A 23,046-nucleotide genomic window follows, 5' to 3' on the forward strand; every position below is an offset into this window, starting at 1 on the left:
CTTAAAAAATAATAAAAACTAAAAATAATTTTAAAAAAGAGACTATGTTGGTGAAAACCTTCAGAACCCACCAATTTGTCACGTGTATGTGTGACAACCATGTGGCAAAAGGTAACAATGTAAAGGTGGAAAATGCTATGTAGCTGACTTTTAATTTTCAGCTTAGAATGAACTTTATCACCGTACTCTTCCTACTACTGCTGCAAAGTAATGCAACCGCCTAAACCTTCATTCATGGTTTTCTGACACTACTTCTGAAGCAAAGCGTCCATCGAAAAAGTGAACAAAAATGACTTTAAGAAGAAGGGCTATAAACCCCAAGATTAAAGTGAGTCATAGAATCATAGAATCATTTAGGTTGGAAAAGACCTGTAAAACCATCAAGTCCAACTGTAAACCTAGCACTGCCAAGTCCACCACTAAACCATGTCCCAAAGCGCCTCATCCACACATCTTTTAAAGACCTCCAGGGATGGGGACTCCACCACCTCCCTGGGCAGTTTATTCCAGTGTCTGACAACCCTTTTGGTGAAGAAGTTTTTCCTAATATCCAGCCTAAACCTCCCCTGGCGCAACTTGAGGACACTTCCTCTCATTCTATCGCTAGTCACTTGGGAGAAGAGACCAGCACCTGCCTCACTACAACCCCCTTTCAGGTCGTTGTAGAGAGCGATGAGGTCTCCCCTCAGCCTCCTCTTCTCCAGACTGAACAACCCCAGCTCCCTCAGCCGCTCCTCATCAGACTTGTGCTCCAGACCCCTCACCAGCTTTGTCGCCCTTCTCTGGACACACTCCAGCACTTCAATGTCCTTCTTGTGGTGAGGGGCCCAAAACTGAACACAGCATTCAAGTATCCCACAAATAGCTTAAGTACAAGTGGTCTGTGCAAAGCATTTGAATAAATCTTTTTGAGAGTGATTTTTACCACTAATTAATGTAACCTGACAAAATTAGAGACTCAGACACTTCCTGAGAATTTCTTACAAAGGTGTATCAAGAAAGTGCTGTGCCCCTTCCTCTCTTACATACAAAACAGCAGCAAGATGCTTGAGTCTCTTAGAAAACTAGTCAGATTTTTGCTCAGAGTCCATGTTATGCCATGACTTGAATGACATACTGCTTAGAGAGAAAGCTGTTACATTTCTGAAGTCCTGTGGCTTGGCTAATTGTGTAGATTCAAAGTTTTTGAGAGATTAACGATACAGCAATTCTTTCTTTGTGTCAGTCGCAATGTTTTACATCTGATGATTAGTTTTGATGAAGCGAATGGAACAATCCGCCTGTGTCATTACAAGGCTTGAAAAACGCAGGCTCCGAAAGGATTTGGATTCCATTTAAATGTTCGGTGGGGGAAGCTCAACCGCTTTCAGCGCAGACACACGTCTGAAGTCCCGACTGCACAACCAGGAGCAGGTCCTCAGCTGGTGTAGATCGTCACAGGACTGCTGAAGACGCTTTACACCAGCCAAGCACTGCTGCCAGCAGTTTTCTAAAACTGCCCGCGCTACTTCTACATGCATCGTTGGGTTGGCTGTCGAGCAGGAGCGGATGTATTCCATATGTTCCCGCTTCCACTTGGAGTGGGCACGATGAGAGACCAGCAAGCTTCAGTGTTCGGAGGCGCAGTTGCTTGCGCTCTTGGTGCAAGGTGAGAAGCACTGCAGTGCTCACGGGTGGGAGAGGACTGCCTGGGCTGAGGACTTCCACCAGACTTTGCTTAGCAGAGCATGCTGCGCCCCTCCTGTTGCTCATGGCGGGGAGATGCCGGGATCCGCTCACCAGAGCCCAAAACCTGAATTCCCTGGGGTCCCTCCCACTCCCTGCTCAAAGTCCTCCTGCAAAATGTAAAAAAGCAAACGTGCTAATTCTTTGATTACTGGTGCCAAGAGGAACAGAATGCAGCAAATCCAGCATCAAATGCAGTAGCTTTTCTCTGACATCTCATCTGCCATCAGTGAAAGCAGGAAAAAAATGACCAGCAATCTCCAGAAAAAAAAAATACACTTTCAATTAGTGCATACGTTCAAACTCAAGAGCACCTCCTGAAATGCTCTCTATAGATTTCCCCATTCCAGAGTAAACATAGTAAGCCTACTCCAGCCAAATCTGTCTTCGGTAAGAGAAGAAAGGCTACATTATTAATATTTGAAGTCAAGGAAGGATAAACAAGGATGTTGGAGAAATTAGGCATCAATTATACTTACTCTTGCTGTACCTTAGAGTAAGCATACCCATTTCTTTCACTTCTACTGAGAGGCAAACAATAAAGCAAACAATATAGATTACTAGAAATAGAGGAAAAAAACCCAGAGAACATCATTATGTCTCTGTATATACCCACAGAGTGCCAGCATTTTGAATAATGCAGGCAGTCCTGGCGCCCCCTTTCCAAAAGGCTACAGTGGAACTGGAAAATTTTCAGAAAAGAGTGACAAGAGTGGTGTAGGCACAGGACAGCTTCCACATACGGGATGAATAAATGGGTTACGACCTGAACCAGAGATGTCTAAGGGGAGTTACAATGGTGGTCTGTAACATCATTTGTGGCACACAAAACTGAATAGGAACCAGCAGTTCACCATCCCTCCCAACGCAGGGCACCAGCGAAGCTCGCAGGTAGCAGGGGATGGTCCAAACAAACAGGAGGAGGTGATTGATTACACAAGAGGCACACACGTCCTTACCCCACAGTGTTGTGGAAACTACAGTCTTACACACGTTTCCAGGGTAAAATCTATACAGGGCTATTACCACAGAGATGTTGGAGACTAGGAGAGTATTCTGGGGAAGTGCCACGATATGCTTACTCAATTTTTATGCCCTTCACTAGATAACTGCTAGTCGCTTCTGTTTTAGATACGACAGTGGGCTATTCAGACTTCTGCTTTGACCCACAGCTGCCATTCCCTTACTATGTGCTTTGCCTGGGGATCACTCCCAAACATCCCAGGTCCGGTAAAATAATTGCAAAGGTCATACTCTTCTTCCGATGGATTGTTTTGGTTTAATTGGATTTGCGTGCTGGTGTTTGCTTTTTGGGAGGAGAAAATCCCACCCCAAACCAACTACATCTTTGTTCAGCAAGTTGAAATTATGCTAAGTTATTTTGTAGGATGGAGTAGCAATTTTGGAGGTTTAACCTCTTCATTGAACAGTTTCTATTAGAAAGTTACCTCCTTTCAGTATCCTTCTAAAACATTTGGAGGTAACGCCCTTGAATATCTGTTCTCTGCATAAGAGAATGTAAATATAAATGTATGACAGTACATTTCAAGTAATTTCCATAGACAAGTTTTATGTCATTCTTTTATTCTCTGCAGGGGCACCTGCATCCTGAACAGATGAAATCAATGAGATCTTTTAAACGTTAAGAATGACACAATACCTTTTCAAATGAACCAGTCAGTCCTCTTTCCACCGAGGGAAGGAGGAGTATCGTGGCACAGCCAGTTTTCTTCTGGCACAAAGTGCGCTTGTGACTGGCACCAACTCTTTTCTCTGGGTTGCAACCACTGATGCTAGTCAGCCAGCAGCACCACAGTAAACAGTCATCCTACCAAAAAGCAGCAGATAATCAAAACGTCTGTAGCCTTGTGAAAACTGCTAGAGCAGCTGAGGACTCTGGGCTAGATCCTCTGCTTATGTGATTTGCAGCAGTTTGATTTACTTACTGAAGTGCCTCTGATTCACACCAGCTGAGAAGCTGACCCTTTCTTGTGTTTCCCAATGCAATCTATTCAAGCAACGATCCAAGGGCAAAAATATTCAGATGCTTTGGAAAAAAAATATTTTAATATCAATGCTACATTTTGATACCAGTTTGCTATATTTTTTAACAATTTTTCAGCTGAAATTATAATTTGCTGTTGCAAGAAAATAACATTATTTTTGTATAGGCGATTAGTACTGTATGAAATGGAAATTTAGACAACTCTATGCTGAAAATATTTTCTCCCATATGTGTCAAATTTACTATGAGTTTTAATTCCATAGTAGAAATTTTAGTTTATTCAAAAATTACTTGCAGAAACTGCATCAAAAGATTGGAAAATGGTTGAGCAATCAAATTCTCTCAAGAAGAGAAAAATATCTTTGAAGAAAATGTGGTATCTATCTACCAATTTAAAAAAAAACCGGATAATTTAAAAAGAAGAAGCAAGAATAAAAGTTAAAATAGCATGATATTATGCATTAAGCAGTCTAGAAAGTCTTGGTATTCTACTAAATACAAAGGGAATTTTGCTTTATCAGTAAGTGACAGTACTTTTACCTTTTCTGTCAAAATGATCACCTTTGAACTTAGACGGCTCCACAACATCCAGTATGAACACATTATTCTCTTCGGCAGAAACAATTCAGAGGACTGCTTTTCCACTAGAACTGCACCTTCCCTCGAGGTAACGTCAGTCCTTTGTAAAAGACTCGTGACTGAAACCTCCTGCGTGGACCGAAATTTCAGTACAATTTCTGGGTACCATTGTCATCTATTTTGAAATGACCCCAAAAGACAGCGAGGCCATCCTCTGGACTCTGCCATGATAAATTTGCTGCAGAAGCACAGGGAACTGTATACCAACTTTGTGGCTGGGATTTAACTACGGACTGGTTGACCTGTGGCAAGGCGGGAGCGTTCCCAAGCCTGTCTCAGATTAAACCATCACTGCCTGAAACTGGGAAACAAGAAAAGAAACCGGTTATGACACATGGCAACTCCTTATTACAGAACCACACTGAGGGTTAGGATTGCCTCAAATGTTCACAACAAATAATTTTCTTATATGTAGCTGGTTTTTACTATAGCTAGCTCCTGGGAAGCTTGTTCATACTTGCATCTGGAGAGGAACATTTGCTGAGTAAGGGCTATTCAGAATGAGCAGGATTTTTGCAATCTCACTTTTAGACTGAAAACATGGTGATGATAAAGATTGGTTTCTGCTCCAAAGAACTTACATTGTACATATGTGCTGGGCAAAGGTAATTTTTTATTTGAACATAAAAGGAACAGTGTTATATCAGTAGAAATATAACAGATATTATGTACTTCTATGCCAAAATCCTTTCAGTGAAGAATTGGCTCATCAAGAAAGCAGTTATTTAAGCAAAGCTGCTCTTGGTCTGTTTTCATGTGTTTTAAGAGAAATGTGAATTCTTCTCACTTGTGTCAGTTACTGGAAATACCACACTGGACCAGCCACTCTTCTGCCTACGCTTAAGAAAACTACCCTTGATGATGGGTGGAGAGGGAGCGAGGGATGGTGGGGCCAGTCCATCTCTTTGATGCCAACTAGATATCTGCAGCTCTGTTCTTCTGACTGTTTTCCACAGCCTGAGAAGGACGAAGTGCCCAGGACAGAGGGAAAAAAGCTATCCCAATAGATGAAAAAAGAGTTATTAACACTTCTGCAGTTACTTGTGTTCATTTTCTCCTTGTTTAAAAAACACAGAATGAAAACCTACCGTTCCTGCAGATGGTGGAAATACATGGAAAACAAAAAAGAAAGGCTCATATGTTGATAACGCTCCTCTCCTCGGTATTGAGTATAAAGATGCTTTGCACTTTGTGGCTCTAGAGCCAGTAATAAAAGCACCGGGTCCCTGGAAATGCTTTCACCTGAAAGCACGATTGCATTAGCTTGCAACAACAAAGATTGCTATCACTGCTAACAAAGCAATACATATAATCTCTCTCTTTAAAAGTCAGTATTTCATGAAAAAACTACTTCCTTCGGATTTACAATAAGGCAAAATGATATAAGGAAGACTATAGAAAAGAGGGGTAGAAAAAAAAAATCACTCAGCCTTGTTCAAAGAAACCATATGTTCACGAGAGTGCAAGACTGCATCTCGTGTTGTAATTGTAAGGGAAGGAAGATCCTTGAGAAAGAAATTAACTTAATCTTCATTTAAAAACAAAACCCACTTTCAATACCTTTGCGTATTGATAACAAGGCTTTCAAGGCTGAACTGAAGCACATAACAAGAGTCTTGTTGGGACAGGTTACTTGGCATGATTGAGCTCTCATATGTTTTGGTCTACCAGCAGATAAAACCCTGTTTAGATCCCAGTTGAGCCAACTGGGTTTAGCCACAAAGTTGATCTTGTTGTCCCAGTAATAATACCTCACCAAGGCTGCAAGTCCAACCTCTTCCACTGTTGCTGTTCTCCCTGATTTAAAATTAAGCCTCAAATGTTGATGAGAGTTTCCTATTAAGAGTAGCGAAATGTCAGTTTACATTTTTCTCCAACCACAATAAATGCAGACTGACTGAACAATATTAATATGAGTTTAAAAAGAATCCATTTTAAAAGTTACTAAATCTCACCGAATCTCACTGAATCACACTAAATCTCACTTCACAAATGCTAGAGCAAATTATTTTCACATGCACATGAATGGCTGAAGATTAAATGAACTCCATCAGCCAAAGAGAAAATAAAAGGAAAAAAATACAAAAAATCAGTTTTTAAATAGAAGTCAAAATGAAACACATGAATTTTCTGTCTTAGAGCATTCAACAATCAAAGATAACTTACTTAAAAAAAATTTAAAAGTTGCTTTTTATTCAGGGAAAAGAAATGTATTCTGCTTTGAGGTCAGATTAAACAGGTTGATCAAATGTGAAGGCTTTTTTTGATTTTTTTTTTTTCCCCAGAGCTGGAAAGCTGCATCATTGGGTTTTTTTTCCTAAGCATATTACCCACCAGATCCTCCCTTCACCTTCTAGAGCTAGAAGTTCAGCTAGCAATGGAAAATATCAAGTATTTTTCTAAGGCTTCTTGCACAGTAAATGCTTAAATCAGTTTTAAAAACTATCTGGTTTTCGGCATATTATTATTTGTATCTGCACAATTTTTCATGTTTGAAAAATCAGTGTTTCAGGAAGTATTGTAAGTATTTTCAGCACAGTACCAAGTTTCCCATCTAATATTTTGGCACAGCTAATCTTGATGAAGTAATTCAATTAATTAGCTTGATGAATCAGCTGGACCTACAATTTCTATCTGTAATCACCCAGTTAACCTGTGAGACAGACAAAATAATTTGAGAGTTCTTAAGACTGAACTGATGTCGTGTCTCTAACGGCAACTAAACAAGACTGTGTTAAGTAGAGGTGTTAAACTCATTAATAACAAAACATCCTAGAGGAAGTGAGGCTGCATAATCTTCTTTGAGTTCTCAGCACCTTGCAATGCTAAAGATGAGATATACTGCAGTGTAGTTTAAAAGGTACAGACTCGCAGTTAGCAGTAACCCAGGTTGGCAGAGTGCATCAGAACCCAACTACCTGGGAAGAGGCTGCTCGGGATCTTCCAGGGACTGAGTCAATAGCAGTGATGTTACCTGCGCTCCCCCTTTCTTATATGATACATGGGAAGAATAAGGTAGATAGGAGAAGGACTGGTTATTCCAGCCATACTCCCCGAAGATGACATTTTGTTCCCTTCCTAAATTGGAAGGGGAGGAAATGTGATACCAACGCACTGCAAAACAGACAAAACAGACTTAAACAAAGCAAGACTAACTGGAAAAATAAAAACCAAGCCCTTAGCAAATGACACATTTTATTGACCAGCTGTCTTTCCTAGACTTGCTCAGTGCTTCACGTAAACATCTGCCTACTCCAGGCTATTGCCATCCTAACACTGCATCAGGTCGGAGCACATGATTGGGACTGGGGAAGAATCGGGTTCCCTACCAACCTCTGAATCTCTCCTCTAGGCTCTCTTCTGATAATCTCATTTGTGTTGAGGATCAAGTTACTCCACATATAGAGATACATATATACTTTTATCTTCTGCTGGTACTAGTGACAGCATAACTGTCACTGTGATGGTCAAATGAGGGTAATATGATGACTCTTGTAGTGAAAAGTAATAAGCTATTAGAGCAACTAGTATGTTCTAAGAAGAGCAAAGAACTCACAGCAAAGAAGGATGGGATCCCCTTTGAATATGCCCACAGCAGCATTTTATTTCAGAACTGGAGTCCACTTTTGAAGTGAACTGGCCAATTGTCTTCTTGTTTTACATCATGGAATAATCTTGATGCATGCACCCTGGGTTTCTTGCAAATGAAACCAAACCAGAGAGTTTGCACCAGGACCACACCTAACAAGCTCCCACCATGAACGGGGAAGCAAAGCTGCAAACCAATAAGCAGGTTGCACCTTCATCACATCCTCCAGCATGGAGCAACTGCACCTGCACCGGCAGAAGGCTCTTCAGACACTGAGCATTGAAGTGACCATGAAGTGCCTCTCCTGCTCTACCAAGTTACACCACCATTCAATGTTCCAGGGATACGGTTCTGCTCATGTGACAGGGGTGAAGGCTTTTCTGGTGGGAGAATAACCAAGTTGCAGTGTCAGGACCACTGCAACCTGATGACAGCTGCCACATACCAAAGGGTAGCAATCAGCATTCAGTGAAATTTAAGATCAGAAACAACCACCTCCGGGTGGCATAGCAGGTGCATCCTGACCACGCGAATTCAGGTGGGAACATGTTTCTGAGTCAGCATCTGACTGAATATCTACAATGCTGGCCTGGGGACTGTTGCACACAAACGCCTGCAGGAGAGCCTGGAGGCTATGAGCTGCAGGAGAAGTTTTCCGCCTAACGGCTAACAGCAGCCTCAGAAACTACCTGGCCATTCACAACCCTGTACAAGTTCCTAGCTCCATCCTGGAGACTGAGCGAGCTGTGCCTGCAGCCCGCCATGCTAAGTGCAACTCTCACAGTCCATCATCTCCCCCCTGCACTTGGCAAAGCAGAAAGCAAAGAAGCCCTTCTCCAAAGCTAGACCTTGGATAGCCTTTCTGTGGTTCCTTTTTTTTTTCTTCTTTGACTTTTCATCAGCCATAAAAAGAAGCATTAAGGGGATAATACTAAGTAAAAATTGGCTCCCTTTCACTGTCTGTAAAAAAGAAATGAATCAATTTCTGAAACCTTAATATCTGAGGTACCTGGACACCATAACGATAAGTATCAAGGACTGCCCACAAACATACTTAGCCTAGAGAAAGTATTCACTAAAAGTTTTTTTTTTTCCTTTTCAGCCATCAGGTAATGATAATAATTGTGGAGGTACAAAAATAAACTTGAGACATTTTTCATCTGTCAGGAGATCATAATTCACAGGCTTTGGGCACACAGCTTAATAAACAAATGGTGGCAGGACAAATGTTGTCAGTTCTGTCACTTCTTCTGGGGGGTGGGGAACCATCCAGTGTGGGGAAAAAAAAATAAAGCTGTCAGAGATTGGTCTGTGCAGCGGGGAAATCTGCTGCACAGGTTTGTGAACAGCCCTGTTCCCTAGACAAATCACAGAGCAATATTAACAGCAACTCAAGAGGTAGCACTCATCACTGTCATTCACCCAGGCGCAAGATCCTCTGCCAAGACAAGGTTGAGGAGAACCGATATAACCAGAATAAAGGATGGTTATGCTAACACCCACAATGCATAAATAAAGGGACTTAATCTCCCCTTTCTTTCTTGATATGAAGGGAGCAAGTCTTCACCTCGTATAAACTGACATAGTTCCACCGCCTACCCTAAAGCCACGCTGATTTACCGCCAGCAGAGCAGCAAGTCATATAAACCATTTTCCAGATGAAATACCTAACCAGCAAATGGGCCTGTGAGGCTCAGATTTTCATTTCGGCCCTAGCAATATCTTTTGCACACAACTAAGCGGTGACTTGAACGGAAAACCAGCTTATTCTGTCACCCTCATTTGAAAACATGTCCTGTCTTAGTCCAGGTGAAAAGATTTCTGCATATGGAAGACCTGATACTAAGTCTAGAAATTGTTCTTCATAAGCATTTTTCTCCCCCAGAAGAGGAGGAAAGAGAGATTGTGCCACCTTTCTTTTATTCCAAACCCCAGAATGGTTTGACTGGCTTAGTTTCTGTTTCCTGACTGGATAGGCAACATGCAATAATAAGCTTTTACGTTGCAAATACCTCCAGGAAGCATTTAAAGCATAACAACTCATACATTTACCCAGAGAACTGAAAGGCTGACAAATAGCTTTCAGCTTCATGGGTGTAACACTATTAACAAACCACAGGGAAAAAAAGATTGCCCTCATTGTGAGGACAGCCCATAGAAGATCTGCCAGGTGAAGTTCTGCCTTGGTCTTCAGAAATATTAGGAGAGTCAGCTGGTCAGAATCATGTACAAACCCAAGCATGTCAACTGTTGAATTGTGGTCTGCTGCTACAGAGCGTAAGTAAATGAACAACCCCCTCTTTTAGAAGACCTAAAAATATCTTACAGCTTAGCTGTAAAGATACCCAATTTTGCAAATACTATCTTGGGAACGCTTAAGGTGCTGAATTGAAAAACAACATGTAATTGATGACTTGCCTTGCAACGCTACTGCCACACTGATACAGAGATTAAAAAACCACAGCATGCTGAAAAATAAGAATGCAAAATCTGAAGTCACCCACAAAATTGACTGAAACCACCACTGTGAGAACACAGCTGGGGCAGGAAGAAAAATACCTAAGAGATCATCTCACATCTGCCATATTGTTCAGATCTGTTGGCCAGATGTGGGCTTCCTCGCACAGCCAGACACAAACTCACAGAAGCTGGCTAGACATGACAGAAACCCACAGAGCTGCCTCTCTAGTACTCAGGAGACCTGGGTTCAGGGCTTTACAGAGCCATCAGCTGGAAGCATCTGTGACTGTCCTACCTCTTCCAATTTCTGTAGAAAGCAAGCCCTAGAGATGCTGGAACGGAAGGTCATTCACATAGTCTCATCTGTTAGAGATGCATCAGCACTGAAAATTATTGTCTACCCTCTAATGTTGCTTCCTTGGTTGTGAAGACCCTATGTTCATACTAAATCCTAGACTTCACATTTCCTGGGTTCGTCTACCTCTCCTAGCTAATGTCAGTGTCAACAGTTAAACTACTTGAAAGCAGCCATACTATTTAGGAGCCTAAACCCATTGACTTTGTTGTGTGCCAAGTACACTGTGGAATATGACAGCTAATCTCTCAAAACAGAAGTTCCTTTGACATTTCCAATCATATCCAATGTACAATAATATTTCAGTAAGCCTCAAATGATTTTTTTTTTAAATGTGAAATTCCATAGATGTCAGTGAAGTTTCACAAAGACGAATTCCAGCCACTCTACGGGGCAGAAAAAAATGAAGTCATATTATAAAGGCCAGCAAAGTCTGAAGGTATCCTGCCAATGAACTAGCTGAAGAAGAGTGAAAAAAACTTTACCAGAAACCTTAAGCTAGTCTCATTATTAGGCCCCTTCATTTTGATCTGTAGAACAAAACAGTGTTCCAGTGCATAGAAAAAAATGAAGTGCTTTTCTGCAATGCACAATTTATAAAACAGCTACATTCTGGGATTTGGATGACTCCAAGGGCACAGCATTGATTTGCTTATAGTACAAGAGGAGTATGCCTCAGGTAAACCTTTCTTGTCTATCATACAAAGGCTTGCATATAGATCTTTTGCAGACTCATTCTTAATAGATAAGAAAACACAAATACTTTTGGAACTGGAAGCAAGTCAAAAGAAATTTCATTCCCACAGCAATCCACACAAGTTGTTAGAAGAGACAGATGCTACTTCAAAAATTGTATTCTACAGGGTTTGGCAGACATGAGCTTGAACTAATAACCAGTTAGCACCAGAGGAAAAGAACACAAAATACAGTAATAAAAAAGATGCTTCTTGACTATAATTTTGTTGCCTTCTCAAAACTTGAGGAAAAGCTTGTGAGATATTATTTGTTATTTCACAGTGCCAACAGCATGCACTGAAACATCACAAGATGAAAAAAGAAACACCTTCCATTTATCTTAATAGCAAAGATCTTTATTATAACAAAATGAAGGAACCTGCATTCAATGTAATCAATTTTGAAATTGGAAGCTAAAGGGAAGCATCACAGAGGAAAGAAGGTGCTTGAGGATAAGGCATTAAAGACCTGACACCTCAGTTAATTAAAACCTTGCCTGAGTAACGAGTGCAGTATCAAGACCCCATTAGTCCCAGTTTCATTCAGGTAGGCAATCACCATGACAGGGCCATCAGAATGACTTTCCTTTTCGGCACTTTAAAACTGAAGGCCAGGGCTGTGAGAGGCCAAGGGAAGATCTGCGTTTCACTGAATCGTGTCTCTCTACGTGAGCAGTGCTGTATGGAAGCGCCCGTTGCTACCATCTCACGCTGCCCATAAGGATGCACGTTCCCAGCCACGCTGCCCTGCACTCCACGACTCGGGTCAGAGACTAACAAGATACAAAGGATGCAAAACAGGGCCAGAGGCACTTAAGCCAAATAGCCTGTTCTGCCTTTCTTCCTCCCCCCCCGCCCCCCCCGCATATTTACAATAAGAGAGTTTAAGAACTGAAGAATGAACATTTTAAGAAAAGCATATATTGTCACTAGCCAAAGAGTTTAACTTAGACCTCTTGACCTCTTAAACCTCAAAGAGTTTAACTTAGACGTCTTGACCTCTTAGACCTCAAAGAGTTTAACTTGGACACCTTACGCCTAACACTGCATGTCTTCCGTTAAATTCAGTCTTCTTCAAGATTTATACCTATTCAAGATCAGAGCCATTTTTTTTCCCTGCTTGAACAGGAAACCTCCATCCCTGTACCAGTGGATCAGCGTTCCTACTGTACAAGCACCCTAAGGAAACTAGTTAAGGTGTCACTAGGTGGACCCTTTAATTCTAAACATGGGGTGGTTTCAACAGTGCTAGCACGGGAAGTGCTGTTTGCATGTCATCTTCTGCTCTTTTCTTCAAGATCCCTTGGAGAAGCAGATACCAGCCAGTAATAACTGATGTTGCTACTCTAATTGCAGGGGATCCAGGTTAAATTAAAACGTAATTTTATCAGGAGTACACATACAAAAAGAGATATATACAGAGAATTTCTGCCAATTCCTGCATCCGAGGGACTGCTATGATTTTGCAAACAAATCTGCCTCTGGATGAACTTGTCTTCCAAGGCTGCGGTCCAGATTATTCCCTCTTTTTCTTCATACGCTGTCAGCTGGTTAAGGTGGAAAACAGTCTTTTTTCTAAAGCATTAATGTTTTGATGGTATGAGGCATTTGGGGGGCTTGGGGCTGTTTCAATTCCATTTTTCTGATGATATTTGAGGTGATAATTGATAAAATCTCACTTCTTTTCACAGGTGTCAGGGAGGTGGAGTGTCAGGGAGTGGCAAGAACACTGCACAGAAAAAAAGCTACACAGAAAACCCACAAAACAGCAGCAGTCCAAGGTGCTTTATACTACAGAATAAAAGAATGTGAAACTGTACCAACTAGAGTATAATGCAACATGTTTCTGTTGATTCAGTAGCATATATGTGCACTTCATTTTGCTATTTATAAATAGCATTCATAATTACAGACCTTGGCATACCGACCAAAGGTCATACAATAACTAACAGAATGCTAAATTCATAACCTTAGACATTGCCCCCTTTTTTTTATATTTAACTTTCCTATATTAGCTGGTTTATGGCTTGAAATATCCAAGAAGAGCCAGAAAGAATACACAAAAAACAAATAAAAGGAACATAAAAACCAGAAAATGGTGATGAGCACCATCCCTAACATGTAGCTCAATTTCTACCCACAAACCTGTCTAGGATGTTGAGCTGAAGGGTACGCAGATTTAAAAGCCTGAGTGGCAGGTTGATAGCACATAGTGGTATTAGGAAGAAAAATGCTGCATAATTTCATTGCACCAAACCTCAAAACGACTAAAACTAAAAGTCTTGTGATTTCATTGAATGGTACTAAAATATTGCAAATTAATGTCATCGGTGCTTTTTTGAACCAAAATATCACCTATTAATTTTCTCTTTCCCAAACTGTAAAAATAGGAAGACCAATATCCAAGAAGCACATCTGACTACTTACGATCATGAACAAGAAAAAAAATGCCATCCAGACTGGATATGACCTGGAACCAGCTCGTGCTGTACTGGGAGTCCTCAAACTCACCATATGAAAATCCCTGCAATCCTTGAAGGAGTAACATGCCAAAATTGGAACAAAGAAAGTCCATTTTGTACTGTTCAAGACTATGCCCTTTGTAAGGCAGTAATGAGATAACAAGAAACTACGGGAAGTGAGCCCAGTGGCACTGAATTTGGCAGAAGTTAAGCCAATGACAAAAACCTTTGTTATATTACATGTACTTATATTAATGTTCCTCAGACTGGAAAATGTGTGTGGATCTTGTGGAGGATTTGCAGCTGCAGTAACATCAAGGATCCTTTTATAATTCATTGGTGTTCATTGGAATTCAACCCAAACATTCCCGTATTCTCCCACTAACTGTAGAGAAGTCTACTCAGCCTTTTTTTAGTTAAGACTTCTAAAATTTAACAGTTTAAAAAAATAATTTCCCATAGTTTTTCAGCCACAAAGAATAAGAAAACATCAAAAGACAACTTTGGGCATGAAATTCCAAACCTAGATTTTTCATAGTAGATAATAATTTCAATTTTTAAAAAATTTATAATAATTAATTCAAATTTTTTAATATTTTCATTTTTTCCAAATAATTTTCAAATTTTTTGGCTGCTATGTTTCATCATAGGACAGTACATGATAGCCATAATGTTAATTGGCATCCGTGTTTTAGAATGGCCAGTTAATCAGGTAACTGCTTTTGAAAATCTCCTAGTTTATTAATGTAGTTACATCATAAAATTTTGATGTTAAACTACTTCTGCTTAGACAAAACGATAGCTCTTACACACATAAATATAAACATAACTAAAGAAATAATTAAACTTCACTGCTAATTATATAAACACTAATTTCTTCCCACTGACCTGGTTCTTTCCGGAGTCTAAGTAAGTTTCAGTGATATACAAAATATATTGATTATAGCCAAATGCTTAACTAGCATTTAAATTTGTCACTGTAGTTGCTCCAATAGGCAGGTCACAGTGAGAATGGACCCAGTTAACTCAGTTTCTGGATATCAGTCAATCATAAAGATGACTTAATAAAGAGTTCTCCACAGTAATATAGGGAGCCAATGACCCTTAAAAGAATTATTCTCTGTAATGATTGAGAATTGGCCAAAAAATAGCTTCAATATAAACTTTCTCTATCAAAAATGACTAACTGAACAATCTTGAAGGAAATTCTTTTTAACACTATAAAAAGAAACCATGTAAATGGCAAAACACCCCTTTCTCACAATTTCGGAATGGAAAGATTAATTGCCTATTTCAGAATTCCTTTGTTTTAAAGTCTGGTCTTTCAAATAGTTATAACAAAAACTGAAACGTTTCAACTGACTAAAAATTATAAAAGCTATTATATGTTGGCTTTTTTATCGAGGTTAGGGTTAAAAATATGAAATAGCAAATTTCCACAGAGTGGAAAATTCACTGCTAACCAGTTCTACTTGGCTCTGCACCTTTAGCTCCAAGGCTACGTTCGACCAAACGTTCCCTGTTTCACCAGGTTCACAAATGGCAAAAGCCAGTCTGCTTCCTTGCTAAGGGAGGTGTTACTGAGAGGAGAAAACTTCAGACCTTAGCAGGACTGGGGGACAACGGACTGCGCATCCATGGCTGTTGTCAAAGCGTTTTTTAGGATGAAAAAATGGATTTCAAATCCCACGCTCTGCCCAGCATATCTTTGGGTCAGTGTTCCATACCTGATGGGAAGGGTAAAGCTGCCTGCATCCTCCTATGTAGCTCACGTACAGAAGCTTCATTAGACGTGCAGATTTGCCCCTTCCTGACATCAGAGAAGATGTCACCTTACATCTCATAAAGATGTCACCTTACAAAGACAACACCTTAAACACTTCTTCTCTCTCATAATTAACCACCATTCCTCCATCCAGTTGGGTAGTAAATACCAAACACGGAAAGATGGCCATAAAATCTGCAGTGGCTGGTCTCACCCCTCTTTCATCCACCTTTTTCAGACCACCACCTCGACCGCAGATTACCGTGCCTACCGTCTGCCACACAGGCCACAATTTAGCCGTGGGTCCATTCCACAGAAAGGTTGGGTACTTGGGTCAAAAATTGCGAATACTATGAGAGGAACTACTCATCTGAAAGAGGAAAGAGACACTTCTGGTAAAGCGCTTTTCCTTTTGCTTCTTCTCAAGAGCAGAGATGAAGTGTCAACAAGCAGGCTGAGGTGGAAAAATACAAGTCTTGGTAGAAACAGCCTAAGGAGCCTGAGTGAATCGCACCCTGCCCATCACTTCTGCAACATCTAACCAGAGACCACGGAGGAAAGCAGCAGAGCCTTGTAAAATGGAGTCACCTGGAGTGAAACTGATGGAAAATTAACACCTGCAGGTGACTCAGGCATGGAGAGGTGAGGAAGGAGTCAGAGACCAGCTCCCCAACCTGCTTTGCCTGCACAGAGTGCCCCAGGGTGGCTGTTGCCACTGTGGACCAGGACAACACAGCTGTGGGGCTGGTGCAACCAGAACACGATTTTGCCAAAAAAAAAGAAAAAAGAAAAAAAAAAAAAAAAGACACAAGAAAAAAAGAAAAAAAAAGAAAAAAGTGTTTCTGATCAGAATGGCATAATGTTGGAATCACTTCGAGGCAGTGGAAGTGACTATGCAGGGAAGAGAAAAACAACTAGGGTAAATTAGACTTTACATCTACTGTGGCTAACTTAATACAGGGAAAGAGGGAAAGGCTGGGAGAATGCAAATATGGGCAAGTACTTTAGTACTTTGAATACCACCACAACAGAACTACTGGCAAGTGCTGCATTATGCCCTGCTTTAAAGTAGAGAACACTGCATTTTAATTAGAGTAAGTAGGTAATATGAATTGCCATCGCCGAAGCAGATGCTGCAGGCAGAATACGACACAAACACGTGGGGAACAACTGAGTGCTACAAGAGCCCAAGCGCTCCAAAATGAAGGAAGCCCAATTAAGCTGTCTCTTGAGGTTTTCTGGCTTAGATGCCTCAGATGATCTGACTGAAGCTCTTCTCAAATAGGTGGGTTTTGATCCCTCCAGCTGCCTCTCATTTTGGACCTCAATAGCTTGGCTCCTGTATCATCAGTAAAACTCAGGACTTAAAACTCAGCTTCTAAATATGCTTGAGTTTAGATCCAATCCAACTATAAAATATGAGAGTATTATACACAATATTCCTTCTTAAGAATACTAAATGAAACAAGAATGTAGTTTTTTGTTTATTTGTTTGTTGTGGGAAAAGAACACAAAGTAAATTCAATTTAAAATTCAGCAACAAGGGAGGAATAGGTAAGCATAAAAACCCAGAGCGATTCATATTTATAAAAGCCCAAGTGTAATGAAGAAGCATTAATAAGCCTTTCTGTTTCCTTCAGCACCCACAGCATGACACTGTTCTTTAAATGAGGAGCTCACTGCAAGGGGCGTATCTCAACTGTAACTAAATCCAAGGAGGAGGTCAGCTACCAGGAGACTATGGCATACATTTGCAGCGTTTTTAAAAAAAAAAGATTCCCAGAAGCTTTTTTGGTGTCATCTAATTGTCAGACAGTTATTCTAAATTCAAAACATGCAAGCCCATACAGAAAGGGGTTTACTCAGGAATCCAGCCTGAGTAAACCATCAAAAAAAGAAAACATTTTCTGCTCTTTCTAAGCTGCTCAGTATACATCACCTGACATTGTTTATCTTCATTTGCTTCTTGCCTACTCAACATTCATCATCTCTCGTCATTCATCTCGATTTGTTCATGTCCACTTAACAATCGTCATCCAACATTGTTCAGCTTCATTTGCATCTTGTCCGCTTGACAGTCATTATCTGACATTACTCATCTTCATTTGTTTGGCAGTATTTCCCTGATATTCCTGTTCAAGGATTCACCAGGGCTTGGAATTTCCCATTTTTTCAATATGCCAGTATCCCTATCTATAAGCATCAAAAGTAACCACTTTTATTGTTCTGACACAGTTTGAAAACTGTTTTTCAAATCCAGTAAATCTCACAGAAAGCACTGCCCTTTCCCCCTGCTTCACCATGATGAATACTCAGTATTTCCCATTTTTACTTCACAAGGAAAAAAATAATATATCTATATTATTTTATTTATATATATAAAATATGTATATATATATGCACACAAATACATAAATATGTATATAACACTATAATTTCCAGGATAAACAACAAATATCACTCAGATAAATAATGCATTCTCTTGACCTTCAGCCTTCAGAGATGAGAAGCTGTCAACCAGCAGTACTGCATTTAGAACTACAAGACATTTAGGCCTTTCTTAAGCTGAAGAGGAATATATTTCATAATTTATTATGCCCTCCTGCCTTAGTATTTTGTGGAAAAAAAAGACTAAATAAATAGTTCATAATAAATACATCAGCAAATACGGCATCTCCCCTACTCCTGAATTTTCTTCAACTACCTCACATTTTTTTACGTTAACTTCTTAAAAAATACTCATTTTTTAATCTGAATATGAGGACAAATTTCTTGCACATTTATAATTCTTCAGTCAAGGTAACCTGAATCTATTCAGTGAACAAAATAACCTGTTTATACCACGCAGAGTGTAACTCCTAGACCCAGATATCTGATGTATGCCCAAACATAGGTGGAAGAGTTTTCAATACTCTCTTAAATATGTTCCTATGAATAGTTTGCAAATTGATTTGTTTGCTAACATATCTGCAGAAGGTGACTACAGAAGACAAATAAATAATTTACACAATGTGAAGAAAGTTATTATAACTGTTTCATGAACTGCTCCAAACAGCACAAATCTGTCTTGCCTCAAGGCATCCATTACAGTTGGCATCCTTTATTCTGGCCAAAGCCCTGGTCAAAGGCTCCGGAAGTTGCATCTCAAGGTTTCTTGTGATTAGAGGTCACTCAGCGTACTTAAACAAAGGAAAACTGCAGAATAGGATAGTGTTAGGGCCTCCTCAAATATGACCACTGCTGCTTAGATATTTAACGTCATCTCAGGTACACAAAGTTGTAGTCATAAGAATGATAATTAGCTGCAAAATCACTCCTTTTTTCAGCCGAGTGACACCAACCTTCAAGCAAAGATGGGCTAAATACACGCCACGCCCCTTGCATTACACCTTTTGCTCTCTCCTCCTTGCATACAGATTTCTTGCTTGCCTTTTGCTAAGCTGCAGCTTGCTGTGCCATGCAACGAGTCCACGCATCCCCCTGCGCTCTCCCATTTCCCCCCCACACAGAGGTTACAAAGCCCCATGTTCCCCTTTCCACTTCCCATTGTAGCATGAGCCATTGAAAACTCTTTTTTCATTGACTGTTTCTGCAGCTCTGCCTTTATAGCCCACATCCCCCCAGTATCAGTACTTCAAGTCTAAATGTACAGTAAGTGTGCTGTAAAGCAAGCAAAATGGGGACTATTCCCACTTCTGGCAGGTAAGCCAAGATGAAACATCACCCCAAGCCCTGTTTCTTTAGTATGCATTTCCCCTGTTGTTGTTCCTAATCCTTAGAGACGATGGGTCTGTGGCCAATACAGACCAGCACAGACCTATGGAGGAAGGCAGATAAGATACGGTTTGGGAAATTGCAGCCTAAACTATATCACATTTTCAAATTTCTTATTTGAATTCAGCTCAGTCTCTTTTCTTTCAATTATGCCAACACCACATGCAAGCTGGCCCCGTAATACCTATTAATTCACCATAGAATTAGTGTAAAAACTATATTTTGTATAAAGCTTTAAAAAAATCATATCGCTAGGATATAATTTTGTGACCCTCTTATGCCCCCCAGCTGTCACAGTATAACATTCCCAACATTACTGAAATCAACTGGTGAACGTGCATTTATAATTCTCTAGGAAAGACTGGTTTTATAGAAGAGTAGTCCTCTACAGCCAATAAAATCAAGTTTCTTAAGACTAGCTCAATCTGGCCCATAAAAAAGGAGGCACAAGATTCTCCTGGAGTAGTCTCAAACAACTATGTTTCTATTAGTATGTATCATCTTATTAAATTCAAAGGATTTCATAAAGAGTCACTGATTTCAAGAACTTGAAAGGAAGGTGGGTTTTTTTTTCAAATTTGGATGAATGTCATGGCCAGTTCTGAGCAGATTAACCATCCACTTCCTTTTGTTCTGATCAGAAAGAAGGGGAAGGGGGTAGAGTATTTTTATGCCAGAAGTAGAAGTAAATTGTTCTATCCTTTTTTTTTTTCTTTAACTGAATACACGGATAGGAAATATGCATTGTGTCATTGTTCAGCCTTATCCTTCCATCTTCGTTCAATTTTCTATCATTAGCTATCCTCATCTTGCTGAAATTCATGCATTTCTTCTAGATGGGGATTCATTATAGGTGTTTCAAGCCAGTTATCAAAGAGCATATGACTCACTAGTGTATTTGAAAGGTGATAAAGAGCTTTAGGAAACAAATAACAAAAACTTCCTACTGGCAAGAGCTGTTACCATGTGAAATAATCTTCCATGATAAGCAGTAGAAACCTCATTATTCAAGACGTTCAAAAGAAGGCTAGCACAAGCACTAGGAAATACAGTATATTAAATAATCCTTCATTATTAAGAGGGGGTTTGACCAGACGACCCCAGGGTATTCTCCTCTTACCTGGTTTGTAATATGCAACAGTTTAGGAGACAAAAATGCAGTAACACCAGGCTGAATTAATTTGTGAGGTATTCACCATTGTGCGTGAGATAACAATGTTAAAAAGTAAAATATCTGTATATGTACAAGAAACTAGTCACAAAGCTCCCTGTGGAGCTTAAGCAAGTACTATAGCTAGGTGAGTAGACATGCTCTAGAAATGTAACATCACCAGATACTGTATGTTTAAAAGGGGCTCCCAGATACCTCACTTGCTCTACGCCCACCTCCCCAAATGTGGCAGCTGCTATATTTTCTTCTCCGGGTTTTTAAAATGTGTTAGAAACGTATACAAAATGGATAGTTTCATGTGTATCTGTAAATTATTCTATGGGGACCCATAGGCAGCACACACAGTTTGCTGATTTGTGCAGGACAGGATGGGTGTGTGCAAAAAAGGTACGTGTTTTGGTTTTTCAAATTAATTTCTCAGTAATTAGAAAACATCTTTGCCTCATGTGAATTGAATCAAAGAGCTCATGGATCACAAGTGTCTCAGTGGATGAGAACAACTCTTTGTCTAAGAGGGATTTCTCCTTTTTTTTTTTTGTAAATCAGTCTTATTTCAAGCCAATGAACTTTGCATTTCAATTCAAACACTTTCTGTGGTTTTGGGGTTTTTAGATTTTTGGATTAGATTTCATATATTTACAAATAATTTCTTGAACCCGAACAAAACAACCCCACCCATATTCAGCTGCATAGAAAATGTCTTCCTCAAATCCAACACAAAAATCCCATCCTAGATCGTTTCCATTTCTTCTGATGCTTGAGCATGTATTTTGCCAAACACTGCCTCCAGGGAAGTGACATAGCACGGAGAGCTTTCAAAGAAGCTGAGCTTCAAATGGAAGGTGCTGTGCACCTCCACCCACTAGGAACTGGTTAATCCAAGCTCAACTCCTTTCTAGCTCAGCACCTCCCACAAGGAAATGCAAGATTTCTCCCTCCCCTCAAGCTTGCCTGCATATAAATCTATAGCAAGGGCAGTCTGCATGATCTCCCAAGTGTCAGCGCTATTTCTGAACCATCAATGCTCTTGACCTGGCAAGCTGGGCCTGGCACAAGCAACTCCGGTCCTCTCTTTCAGAGCTGGGTTTTGGGGCTGGTGTAGTTCAGGTCTCCCACCACGGTTCAAAGCAGCACTGAGAGCTGCACTGGAACGTTCATAACATACAATTGCATGTAGGCATATTGCATCTCATTACACACCGTTCCTGTGCCGGGCTAGAGAGCAGTTCTTTCATCTCTCGGCTGCCGTTTCGACACAGATTTCAAGCAGTTTAAGCAAGAGTCTGGAGCCCAGAGGGTTCCCAGAATCTGAGGGACTGTTTAACTTGCATTGCAGGATAAGTGCCCATGTAATGAACAGCTATTCTATAAATGCAGTTCTGCAGCAGAAAAAAGCATGGAAGGAAAGAAGAGGTAATTGGATACTTTTCACAAATAGCTGGAGTTTCATTCACCCTTAGAAAGACAGATAAGTGTCAATTTTCAATGTTTTGTATATCTCTGTACTTGATACAGAGCAAAATTTAATATCTACTGCGGGAACATTTACCATAGCTTGCCAAGTCAGTTCTGTTTTAAAGTAATTATCTTTGATTATATCTCAGGTAGGGGTTTGGTGAACAGGTCCGACATTTCAATTGAATCCCTAATTTTTTTGTTGCAATCCTATTTATTCTAACTCCAACAGAAGGGTGGGGTTGAGGGAGGGGTCTCTCTGCTGGACTTTTGCTCATAAATCATCTTTTAATGTCCTCATTCAGCACTGTTGGGGCTGATGAAAACGCAGGTCAGATTTGTAGAGCAGATTTAACTTCACAGAGCCCCAAGCTGTGTCTCCTTCAACCAGCGTTCCTTATCCACAAGGTATGATGAACCCGGCGATTGATATACCCCCAAAATAGTAAGTACAACCAAATTGGTCTGCGGTGCAGTTCTAAAGTAGAAGCAGAACATAGAGTTTGGAAGCCTTTCAAGTAACACATTTTGTTTGCATTTTTATGAAGGGTTTTTTTCATCACATTTAATTTGGCAGTGTGGTTTACGAGTCAGGCATAACAGTGCTGGAGAGAAAACCAAATACATTTTTAGTTTTCATTTTGGGAAACCCTAGGAAGAGATTAGGGAAAAAACAAACATCAGACTTGTCTCTGCCTCTGCAGAGATGCTACTGGAAGTATAAGAAACAACAATATTTGGGCTTGAGAGGGAAGAACGTGTTATTCCATCACCCAGGAAAGTACGTGTTAAAATGGTGGAGTTTAAAACAAAACAAAAGCAAAGAAACAGCAGACTACTGAAAAGACCCTGTACTTCACTGAAAAGAACCATGGCCATGAGAACAAAAGGTTAATGTTTATATTTAACATG

The sequence above is a fragment of the Gavia stellata genome, chromosome 2 (genome assembly GCF_030936135.1).
Source record: "Gavia stellata isolate bGavSte3 chromosome 2, bGavSte3.hap2, whole genome shotgun sequence".
NCBI lineage: Eukaryota > Metazoa > Chordata > Aves > Gaviiformes > Gaviidae > Gavia > Gavia stellata.